General features: G+C 37.1%; 1 pseudogene; it reads right to left on the bottom strand.

The window, feature by feature from the left end:
• Positions 1-331: 331 nt before the first annotated feature.
• LOC103201861 overlaps positions 332-12,884 on the bottom strand; it is a 110,621-nt pseudogene continuing 98,068 nt past the window's right edge.

The following is a 12,884-nucleotide window of genomic DNA, read 5'->3' as shown; positions in this document are numbered from 1 at the left end:
TGTATTAATAGAGATTACTGTACGCCCTGCATAACAAGCGATTAATTTGGAGATAGTTGCTAAAAACAATACATCCATTCTATTACTAAGTCAAAAAGGTATCAAAATTAAAAAAAAAAAAACTACAGGATAAGACTTAACATATCTACTGGAATGTCAAAGGAAGTGAAAATGAGACTAGGTTCAGGGCAATATGAATTAATGAATGTGGGAATGATAAGGATGGGGAGGAGAGTGTGCTGAAGATACTAGGTGAGAGGATCTGGTGAAGAATTTTATTTTAAACAAGTGCTTGGAAAAAGAAATAATGTGATAAAATTTCTAAACTCCATTATATGCCTAAGTCATCCTCACCATTGGTGCTGTCCCTGTCATCCTCTCCTTCTTCACTCTCCTTTGCATCATCTTTGATCAATTCCGTCTGGTCATCCCCCCATTTTCATTATCATCATCATCCAGTAAATCTCCTTCATCAGAATTTATCTGCCCCTCCCTCTTCTTATTCCTTCTTCACATTCACACTAGTCTCATCTTTTTTCAGGGTGCTGCTGCTCTGCTCCTCTTCTGACTTATTATTCTTCATCTCTCCTTGTTTTCTCTGTTCCTTTTAAATATTTTCCAGGCTTTTATCCAGGTAAATTTCTTGTTAATGGCCTGAAGGTAATTTTTTTTTAAATTTTCCAGACTTAGAAGAAGATCCTTGCTGTCACTCGGGATTGAAGCACTTTTGCCCGTTCTTGAAGTATTTCCTACTATGTACTTGTGTTTTAGGGGCACTGCATCCCTAGTAATAGGAAGAGGAAAAGAAACATGTAGTGGGTAGTTTTACATCTTGTCTGAATAATCCCACTGAAAGTCATAGTGCAAGTCAAAAGAAGCCAAAGGTCTCCACTGGAAATCATTTCATACCTGCTTTGCTTCAATTCATTTTTGACTCTGCAATCAGATTAACATCTAGAACCATACCAGCAATCATTCTGCCATCTTCTCCTGCTATAGCAGCCCAGGCATTTCTCTCTTAACATACACTAACAAAGGCAACCACCAGTTGCCTGTCAGTTTGCCTGTGTGTTGCTGTGAGGTTGGAAACTTTCCCACAAGAATTTGAAGCACCAGCAGGGTCAGTCATGGTGGACAAAATCTTGTCATCAGAGTTTCCAGACTAAAACAGATTGGAAAGAAAGACAAGGTCATTCACTTCTGAAATAATTGGCCAAGGAAAATCTTAAAATAGCAGTGAAACACTATCTGATATATTATTGGAAAATTTCATAAAAAGTGGTGAAATATTGTCTGATACAGTGCCAGAAGATGAGCCCTTCAGGTTGGAAGACACTCAAAACATGACTGAGGAAGAGCTGGCTCCTCAAAGTACAGTTGATCTTAATAATGTGAACTGAGTGAAGTTTATAGAATCTTCATTTGCTTATGGGGTGTGATTCAAAATAAGAAGAAACAGTTGCAAACATTCATTAATAATCAGAACATGAAATGTAAGAAGTATGAATGTAGGAGAATTCGAACTTGTCAAAAATTAAATAGAATACATAAAGATCAATATCCTAGGCATTAGTGAGCTGAAATTGACTGGTACAGGCCATTTTGAATCAGACAATCATTTGGTCTACTATGCCGGGAATGACAATGTGAAGAGGAATGTCATTGCTTCCATCGTCAAAAAGAACATTCCAAGATCTATCCTGAAGTACAATGCTGTCAGTGACAGGACAATATCCATGTGCCTCCAAGAAAGATCAGTTAATATTACTATTATTCAAATTTACACTCCAACAACTAAAATCAAAAATGAAGAAATTAAAGATTTTTATAATTTCTGCAATCTGAAATTGACCAAACATCCAATCCCTCATCAGCATTCATATGTCCCTCCCCCTCAGTGTTGATTATTACTGATGATTGGAATGTGAAACTTGTAAACAAAGAAGAATCATTGGTAGTTGGAAAATATGGCCTTAGTAATAGAAATGAAGCTGGAGATCACATGATAGAATTTTGTAAGACCAATGGCATATTCATTGCAAGTACCTTTTTTCATCAACATAAAGTTACTATACATGTGGACCTCACCAGATGGAATATATAGGAAACAAATTGACTACATCTGTGGAAAGAGATGATGGAGAAACTCAATATCATCCATGAAAACAAGGCCAGGAACTGACCATGGAATTTACCATCAATTGCTCATATGCATGTTCAAGTTGAAGCTGAAGACATTTAAGTCTACAACAGCCAAAATATGACCTTGATTATATCTTACCTCAATTTAAAAATCATCTGAAGAATAGATTTGACACCAATGATCCAAGACCAGATGAATTGCAGGATAGCTTCAAGGACATCCTACATGAAGCAAAAAAGTCATTAAAAAGATAGGAAAGGAAGAAAAGACCAAAATGAACATCAGAAGAGACTCTGAAACTTGCTCTTGAATGGAGAGTAGCTAAAGGGAGCTCTGGTGGTGTAGTGCTTAAAGCATTTGACTGCTAACGAGAAGGCTGGTGATTCAAAGCCACCAGCCACTCCTTGGAAGCAAGATAGGGCAATTTACTTCTGTAGAGGTACTGCTCCAGAAACCCAGAAAGCAGTCACTATGAGCCAGGATTGACTCGATGGCAGTGAGTGAGAAAGGCAGTGGAAGAAATGATCAAATGAAGGAGCTGAACAGGATATTTCAAAGGGCAGCTCAGGAAGACAAAGTAAAGTATTGTAATGAAATGTGCAAAGACCTGGAGTTAGAAAACCAAAAGGAAAGAACACACTCAACATTTCTCATGCTAGAAGAGCTGAAGAAAAAGGTTAAGCCTTGACTTGAAATATTGAAGGATTCTATGGGCAAAGTATTGAATGATGCAGAAAGCATCAAAAGAAGATCGAAGGAATATACAGAGTCACTGTACCAAAAAGAGTTGGTCGATTTTCAACCATTTCAGGAAGTAGAACATCAAGAACCAATGATACTGAATAAAGAATTCCAAGCTGCAAATGGCAAAAAACAAGGCTCTGGGAATTGATAGAATACCCATTGAGATGTTTCAAAAAATTGATGGAGCACTGAAGGCACTTGCTCATTTATTCCAAGAAATTTGGAAGACAACTACCTGGACAATCGACTGGAAGAGATCAATATTTTTGCTGATTCCAAATAAAGGTGATCCAACTGAATGTGGAAACTATGGAACAATATCATTAGTATAACTTGCAAGTAAATTATGGTGAAAAAATTAAAAATGGTTGTAGCAGTATACTGATTGGGAACCACCAGAAATTCAAGCCAGATTCAGAGGAAGACAGGGAGCAAGGGATGTCATTGCTGATGTCAGATGGATCTTAGTTGAAAGCAATGAATACCAGAAAGATATATACCTGTGTTTTATGCAAAGGCATTCAATTGTGTGAGTCATAACAAATTATAGATAACATTGCAGAGAATGAGAATTCAAGAACACTTAATTGTGCTCATGAGGAACCTGTACACAGACCAAGTGGCTGTCATTCAAAGAGAACAAAGGGATAGTGTATGATTTAAAATCAAGAAGGATGAGCATCAGGATTGTATCCCTTCACCATACCTATTCAATCATATGCTGAGCAAATAATCCCAGAAGCTGGACTATAGGAAGAAGAATGTGCATCAGGATTGGAAGAAGACTCGTTTACAACCTGTGGTATGCAGATGACACAAGTTTGCTTGCTGAAAATGAAGATGACTTGAAGCACTTACTGGTAAAGATCAAAGACTACAGTCTTCAGTATGTACTATAAATTACACCTCAACATAAAGGAAACAAAAATCCTTACAACTGGACCAATAAACAACATCATGATAAATGGAGGGGGAAAAAAAAAAAACTAGAAAGAAATTCAAGAAGAACTTAGAGATTGTTTGAGGAGCAATCGTGCAGGTCATTTTTTCCTCTTTTTTCCACTCTTCTGTACTATATTTCTGATGAAAATTTAAGAATTTTTAATACAAAACTATTGTCTTCTAAATATACCATGCAAATAGCAAAAAAAAAAGGAAGTTCCTAATGTATTTTCAAGTAGAATTTTAGTAGTTTACTTATTAAAATAGATTTGTCATTTTCCCATTAAAAACTATGGCTTTAAATCTTTCAGTAAGATATTCTGACCTAAGATGCATGTGCCAGAAGTATGAAGCCAAGAGCAGTGGAGTCTATCCAATCCCAGACATTTACAAAAAGCTCTTGTCAACACTGTGTTTCATTTTGTTTTCCCCATACAAATGCACTTTTAATAAGCTTTACAAATGCTTGCTAATTCCCTTGAGAAGAATTAAAGCAACAATCACATTATCAGATTATAAGACAAGGTAAATTTTCTGATACTGCTACCCAGTGGTGACTCATAACATTTCTAGGAAATCAGGTACTTTAATCTCATAGCTTCATTTCATTCTTCCATATATCTTTTCTCCCATTCCCAATCTACTTTATGACTAAAATCTTGTTCTCCTCATATCTATATCTTACCTCCTTCTTCAAAGTCCAGCCTTTTGCAGACATCTCATCAGAAAAATATTTTCCTTCCTCCACATTCCTGAAAATTTAATGGTTTATATGATACTAACTGATAATTCATTTTTACTATAAGTACTACGAGGAGCCCTAGTGGCACAGTGTTTAAGTGCTCCAGTGCTAACTGAAAGGTCGATGATTAGAACCCACCAGCTGCTCCATGGGAGAAAGATGTGGCAGTCTGCTTCCATAAAGATTACAGCCTTGGAAATCTGATACAACAGTACATTTTTTCCTGTGGAGTTTCTATGAGTCAGAGTCAACTCAACAGGACACAACCACAACATAAGTATCACAGATTTTTAATATTAGCCAGTTTTATCTCTTCATCATGATTGTAACATCCTATATGTAAGATTCTATTGGGTACTTCAATGTTTCTTAAGAAATGACAACATGTTTTTTTTCAGAGGGGCATTGGTGAGGCAGGTGCTTTTTTATTTCCTTTCATCTGATCATATATCAGATAGACTTTAAAAGGCAATCAGCAGGATATAGTGGGCGGAATTTCTCAAATGCCTGTGCTTTAGTTTCTGAAACACAGATGGATTGTTTTTTTAATTGTGATTTGGGTGAAAGTTTACAGAGCAAATTCACATTCCATACAGCAGTTCACATACACTTTGTCTCATGACATTGACTGCAATTTACCACAATGCAATAGCTCCCCTCCCACTTCCTCCCCACAGTTACCTCTTCCCCTGTGTCCATTTCTCCATGCACCCTGCCCCCTGAGTTATGTCCCTGTGCATACACAGCCCTTCTATTCTTCCATGATTGTTCTCTCCAAGAAGTGTATCTACCTAGTGTAAATGTTCACCTCATGTGCCTGTCTTTTGTTTGGCTGGAAGTCACAGGTGTGGGTTTAATTCCAGATCTGAAGGGCAGCTAGGGACCATAGTCTCAGTGGTTCCACCAGGCTCTATCAGACCAGCAAATCTGGTCCCTTTTTTTTTTTTTTAATGATTTTGAGTTTTGTTCCACATTGTCTTCCCACTATATCCAGGATCTCCTACGTAGATCCCCGTCTGAGTGATTGACTGTGGTGTCTGGGCACCATCTAGTTCTTTTGGTCTCATAGTCATATAGGCTGAGGGTCACACGGTATACCAGTCACTTGGACTAATTGTTTACATGAATCTTTGGTTTACTTCATTTTTCTTTGCTCTGGACAAGGACAAACCCATCATTGCATCTAGATGGCTGTTTGCAAGCTTTTAAGATCCTAGTTGCTACTCGCCAAAGTAGGAAGTGGAACAATGTTTTGTGTTGTATGCCAATTGAGCTTAATGTCCCCTGTGACTATGGTCCCAAGCCTACAGGTCCAACTACTCACTTCCTATGGAAAGCTGGCTGTGACTAAAAAGTGACTACAACCTTGTCCTTTCTCAGCTCTACCATACACCTGGGAATTCTTACAGAACATAGCAAGACACTTGTAGAAACATTGTCTGCTACCCCTATACATGGTCTTGGGCACACTCCCTCCCTGCATAGATATACTTCCTAGTTCAGCCTGTCCACCCACCTATCCACCCATATACCCATGTTTGCCTTCTTTGACAACACAGTGCTGTATGGGCAAAAGGGTTCATCTTTGTTGTTTTTACCTCCCATGTACATCTCTCTGTCTTCCTCTTCCTCAATGTCATCGTTTTGATCACTCACATTTGGTACACTGCCCTTCTCTTTACCCAAATCAATACTTGTCTCTACCTATCTAACAGTTTTCCTTCCCCTCCCCTCCCAACCCTGATAAACAACAAAGAAAATTTCCTTCCATACAGAAACATCTCCTTGACTTTTTACAATAACAGACTAATACAATATTTGTCCTTCTGTGATTGACTTATTTCACTCAGCAAAATGTCTTCCAAAACTCATCCATGTTACGTGGTGTTTTGCAGATTCTAGGTTATTCTTTAGGGTTGCATAGTATTCCATTGTTTGTTTGTACCATAGTGTGGTTATCCATTCTTCAGTTGATGGACACCTAGGTTGTTTCCATCTTTTGGCTTTTGTAATTAGTGCTGCAATGAACATTTGTGTGCATATGTCTGTCTTTTCCTGGCTCTCAATTCTGTAGGATATATACCTAGTAATGGAATGGGTGGGTCAAATGCTATTTCTAATTCCAACTTTTCAAGGAATTGTCATACTACTTTGCACAGTGGCTGTGCCATTTTACAGTCCCACCAGCAGTGTATAAGAGTCCAAATCTCTCTGCATCCTTGCCAGCATTTGTTATATTCTGTCTTGTACTTTGCTACTAGTGCTCAGGCAAGATGGTATCTCATTATTGTTTTGATTTGCTTCTCTTTAATGGCTAATGATCATGAGCATTTTTCATATGTTTGTTGGCCACCTGAATATCCTCTTTGGTGAAGTGTCTATTCACGTCTTCTGTCCATTTTTGAATTGGATTATTTGTCCTTTTTTGTTGAGGTGTTAGAGTTTTCTATAAATTCTAGAGACAAGTTCCTTGTAAGATATGTCATTGCCAAATATTTTTCCCTAATCTGTAGGTTCTCTTTTGACTCTTGGAGAAGTGTTTGGGAGCATACAAAAATTTAATTTTTAGAAGGTCTCATTCATCTAGTTTCTCTTCTGCTGTTTGCATATTTTGGGTTATGCTTGATAGTCTATTTATGCCATATATTAGGGCCCCTAAATTTGCCCCTAGTTTTTCCTTGAGGAACTTTATAATTTTAGGTTTAACATTTAAGTCTTTGATCCATCTGGAGTTAGTTTTTGTGCATGGAGTGAGGTACAGGTCTTATTTCATTTTTCTGCAAATGGATATCTATTTCTTTCAGCATCATTTATTAAATAAACATTCTCTTCCTTATTGAATGGATTTTGGCCCTTTGTCAAAGATAAGCTGACCATAGGTCGATAGATTTATTTCTAGGTTCTCAATTCTATTCCATTGGTCTATGTGTCTGTCATTGTACCAATACCAGCCAGTTTTGACTATTGCCAAAACTGTAGGATTTGAGATCCAGTGGTATGAGACCTCCTACTTTATTCTTCTTCCATAGTGCTTTGCTTATCTGAGGTCTCTTTCCTTTCCATATAAAGTTAACGACTGGTTTTTCCACATATCCTTAAAGAATGTTGATGGGATCTGGATTGGGACTGCATTGAATGTATAGATTGCTTTGGTATGTTCTTCCATTTATGTGGCTCTCTTATGGTTTCTTGAAGTATTCTTTTATAATTGTCTTGTATAGGTCTTTTGTGTCCCTGGTAAAATTTATTCCCAAGCATTTTATAATTTTTTTTTTGGTAGTTACTGTAAATGGTAAGGAGCTCTGGTAGTGTAGTTCCTAAGGCACGTGACTGATGACCAGAAGGCTGGAGGTTCAAACAAACCAGCCACTCCTTGGAATGAAGGTTGAGCAATCTATTTCTGTAGTGATACTATGTTGGAAACCCAAGGAGGGGTCGCTATGAGTCAGGTTCGACTCAACAGCACATAACAATAACAACAACAACATTGTAAATGGTATTGCTTTCTTAATTTCTTTTTCAGCAATCTCTTTGCTGGTGTAGAAGAATCCAACTGATTTTTGGATGTTGATCTTGTATCCTACCATGATGCTAAATCTCTCAAATAGTTCCAGTAGATTTTTTACTGAGTCTTTTGGGTTTTCTTGGTATAGGAACATATCATCAGCAATTAAGGATAGTTTGACTTCTTCTTTACTAATTTGGATGCCTTTGATTTCCCTTTCTTGCCTTATGGCCCTGGCTATCCCTTCCAGTACAATGTTGATTAGAAGTGGTGATAGCAGGCATCCTTGTCTGGTTCCTGTTTGCAAGGGGAATGGTTTCAGTCCCTCTCCATTGAGAATAATGTTGGCTGTTGGTTTTGTATAGATGCTCTTTATTATGTTGAAGAATGTCCCTTCTGTTCCTATTTTGCTAAGAGTTTTGATCAGGAATGGGTGTAGGATTTTATCAAATGCCTTTTCTGCATCAACTGATATGATCATGCAGTTCTTTTTCTTTGTTTTATGTGGTGGATGATGTTGATTGTTTTTCTAATGTTGAACCATCCTTGCATACCTGACATGAACCTCACTTGATCATAATCATTGATTTTCTTGATATGTTGTTGGAGACTATTGGCTAGGATTTTGTTGAAGATTTTTGGATCTATATTCATGAGGGATATTGGTCTGTAGTTTTCCTTCTGAATGATGTCTTTGCCTGGTTTTGGTATCAAGGTTATCCTTGCTTCATAAAATGAGTTAGGGAGCATTATATCCTTTTCTATGTTTTGGAATAGTATGTGTAGGATTGGTGTCAGCTCTTCTCTGAATTTTTGGTAGAATTCTCTGGTGAAACCGTCTGGGCCAGGACCTTTTCTGTTGGTAATTTTTTGATGACCTGTTCAATTTCTTCTTTTGTTATGGATCTGTTCACCTTTTCCTCATCAGTCTGTGTTAGTTTAGGTAAGTGGTGTGTTTCTAGAAATCTGTCCATTTCTTCCAGATTTTCAAATTTGTTGGAGTGCAGTTCTTCATAGTACCCTGATATTATCATTTTTATTTCAGTTGGTTCCATTGTGATGTCACCCATTTTGTTTCTTATTTGTATTATTTAAATTCTCTCCCTCTTTTTCTTTGTTAAATTTGCCAGTGGTTTGTCAATTTTATTAATCTTTTCAAAAAACCATCTTCTTGTCTTGTTGACTTTTTCTATTGTCTTTCTATTTTCTGTTTCATTGATTTCTGCTCAAATCTTTATTATTTCCTTTCTTTTGGTGACTGTAGGCTTTCTTTTTCTAATTGTTGGAACTGTTGGTTTAAAGTGTTGATTTTGGTTCTTTCCTCTTCTTTGACATATGCATTTATTGCTATAAATTTGTCCCTGATCACTGCTTTTGCTGTGTCTCAAAAATTTTAGTATGTTGTGTTTTCATTCTCATTCTTGATTTTTAATTTCACTTTTATTTCTTCTCTTACTCAATTTTTCTTAAGGAGGATGTTGTTCAGTTCCCATGTGTTTGCTCCTTTTCCATTGATCTTCCTATTGTTGATTTTTAATTTGATACCATTGTGATCTGAGAAGATGCTTTGAGGTATTTAAATATTTTTAAATTTATTAAAGCTTGCTTTGTGGCCTAACATATGGTCTATCATGGAAAATGTTCCATGTGCAGTGGAAAAGAATGTATATTTTGTTGGTGTTTGGTGAAGTGCTCTGTAGATGTTCTTAAGGTCAAGTTGGTGAATTGTATTGTTTAGCTCTTCTGCATCTTTGTTGAGTTTCTTTCCAATTGTTCTATCTTTCATTGAAAGTGGAGTATTAAAGTCTCCCACTATGAGTGTGGAGTCATCTATTTGCCTTTTCAACTCTTTTAAAGTCTGATTTATGTATTTTCGGGCTCTTTCATTGGGTCCATACATATTTTTATGGTTATAGCTTCTTGTTCAATTGATCCTCTAATCATTGTATAATGTCCTTCCTTGTCTCTTATGGTAGTTTTTGTCTTAAAGTCAATTTGACCAGAAATTAATATTGCCACTCCTGTTCTTTTACAGTTGCCATTTGCTTGATATATCTTTTTCCAACCTTTGATTCTTAGTTGATTTTCATCTATGTCTCTAAGGTGTGTCTCTTGTAGATACTATATTGATGGGTTTTGTTTTTGTATCCAATCTGCAACTCTCCATCTCTTGAGTGGTGCATTTAACCCATTAACATTCAGTATAATTATTGACAAGTATGAATTTTTTGCTGTCATTTTGTTTTTTCATGGTGTCCCTCTTTTTGGTTTGTAGTTGTCCTCACTTGCCAATTGATGTCTCTAGTTCCTTGTTTACAATCTTGTAAGCTTATTTTACTTTGGATATGTCCATAGCTGTGGTATCTCGGTTACATCATCTTGTGTATTAATGGTCAGTTGTTATTTGCTGTTTTTGGTTCTTTGTACAAAGGACTCCCTTTAGTATCTCTTGTAAGGTTGGTCTGATTTTAACAAATTCCCTTAATTTCTGCTTATCTTCAAATCTCCTAATTTCACCACCATATTTGAGGGACAATTTTGCCAGGTATATAATTCTTGGTTGAACATTTTTCTCTTTCAGGGTTTTATATATACCATCTCATTGCCTTCTTGCTTGCATGGTTTCTATTGAAAAATCAGAGCTTATTTTTATTAGTTGTCCTTTGTAAGTAACTTTTCATTTTTCTCATGCTGCTTTCAGGATTCTTTCTTTGTCTTTGGTTTTGATGAGTTTGTTGATGACATGTCTTAATGATTTTCTTTTGGGGTCTAACCTGTCTGCAGTTCATTGGACTTATTGAATGGATATATTCTCATCTTTCATCATAGGAGGGAAGTTCTCTTCCAACAAATCTTGGACAATTTTCTCAGTGGTTTTCTTTTTCTCTTCCTGTTCTGTAATTCTAATAACATGTGGGTTATTCCTTTTGATGGTATCCCACATGAACCTTGGGCTTTCTGCATTTTGTTTAGTTCTTTTCTCTGATTGCTTTCCAAAGAAGTATCCAGGTATTTGCCTTCTATCTCACTAATTCTGTCTTCCATTGATTCCATTCTACTCTTTTGCCCTTCCAATGTGTTATCTATTTCTGACAATTTAGTATTAATCTTCTGGATTTCTATCCGTAGCTTTAGAATCATTTCTAATTTTTCATTTATTTTTTCCTGTATTTTCTTCCAAAATTGTTCTAGGGTTTTGTTTGTGTTTTCCTTAATTTTGTCAGTGTTTTCCTTGATCTGTCTCTCAATCATTTGAAGATACCTAAATATAATTCTTTTGAATTCCTTATCAGGGAGTTCCAATGCTGCTTCTTCCTCAAGATGTCTTCTGGGTCTGTATCCTGCTCCCTTGTTTCTACCACTTTATCTTGCTTCTTCCTGGGGACTGTCATGGTCTGTTGTCTCCAAGACATTGTGACATTGCTGTATTTAGGTCTCTGTTAATTGTTTGTGAAGAGCAGCTAAGTGTGAGTGAGGCTTCTCTTGGTGGTGGTTTCTTTTTGGCCAGTTGGTGGAGAAGGAAGTGGTGGCTCTCAGTCAGTAAGTAGAGCTGCAGGAGGTGTGGGTGTAGTTGTGTTGTATGGGCACTGTTTCAGTCTCCCACTCAGTTAGACAAAAATAACAATCAAATAATAATCAAAAAAGTAAAAGTAAGTGGACAAAAAACACATCATGTAATCATACAGGAACAATAACCAGAAAAAGAAAAAAAAAAAAAAACAACACAATATCTGCGAAGTGGGCAATAAGAGAAAAAATGTAGAGTAGTAGAATAATGAAGAAAAAAATGGGAAAAATGCAGAAAGGAAATGAAGGAACAGGATTAACCATCAGAAAGACATAAACTGGAACCAGGAACAGGGAAGAGAGAAAAAGCTGAAAACTAGAACTTAGGAAGGGAAGAATAAATAATAATAATAATAAGGAGAAAAATAATAGTAATAATAATAATTTTTAAACAGACAAAAACAAACAAACTTAAAAAAAATACATGAGCAGGCCAGGACAGGGCACCCAGGCTGTCTGAGTACATAGACTGGGATGGAATTCCTGCTAGCTCAGAAGGAGGGTGGGTGTTTGGGATGGCTGCACCTCTGTTTACCAGCAGGGTGTGGGGTATAAGAGTAACAAGGGGAATATCACACCTTTCCAGTCATTAGCGTCAGGAATATCCTTGTAGTTACTGGCAAGGGGAGTCTATTCTTCAGTCCTTGGAAACTGGGGAATGCTGTCACTTTAAATAACCAAAATAGTCGAATCTCTTGTAAACATTCAAAATGGTTGCATCCTACAGATAGGCAAAAGTCCATAGCTCACCCCTCCTTCCTTTTCACTTCTTCCCCTTTTATTCACCAGCCACCAGAGTAGTCCTCCGTCCAGTCCCTGGCTAGCAGGGCTGATTTTTAAGTTAATTCTTAGGTTCTACCACCACTCGGGAGCTCTGGTAGCATAGTGCCTAAGGCACTTGACTGCTAACCAGAAGACGGCTGTTCAAACCCACCAGCCACTCCTCGGTAGGAAGATGGGGCACTCTACTTCTGTAGTGTTACTGCCTCGGAAACCCAAGGAGGGGTTGCTATGAGTCGGGTCTGACTTGACCACACATAACAACAACAACAACAACCACCACTCGGCAATATCCAAGCTGTCAGTGCTGTCAGGATTGCTGCCAGATCACAGCTCCACGTCTCCTTTTCTGGTGTTTTCACACAGGTTCTTCTATTAGTTGGAGTTTAGTCCACTTCTATATCCTTCCCTTCAAAGCTCAGGGCTCCAGGATTATCTTCTGTATCTGTGTTAATTGGTTC

The sequence above is a fragment of the Orycteropus afer genome, unplaced genomic scaffold (genome assembly GCF_000298275.1).
Source record: "Orycteropus afer afer isolate SDZICR_OR568_19922 unplaced genomic scaffold, OryAfe1.0 scaffold00167, whole genome shotgun sequence".
NCBI lineage: Eukaryota > Metazoa > Chordata > Mammalia > Tubulidentata > Orycteropodidae > Orycteropus > Orycteropus afer.
The sequence above is the reverse complement of the archived record's forward strand: the minus strand, read 5'-3'. Positions and strand labels throughout refer to the sequence as shown.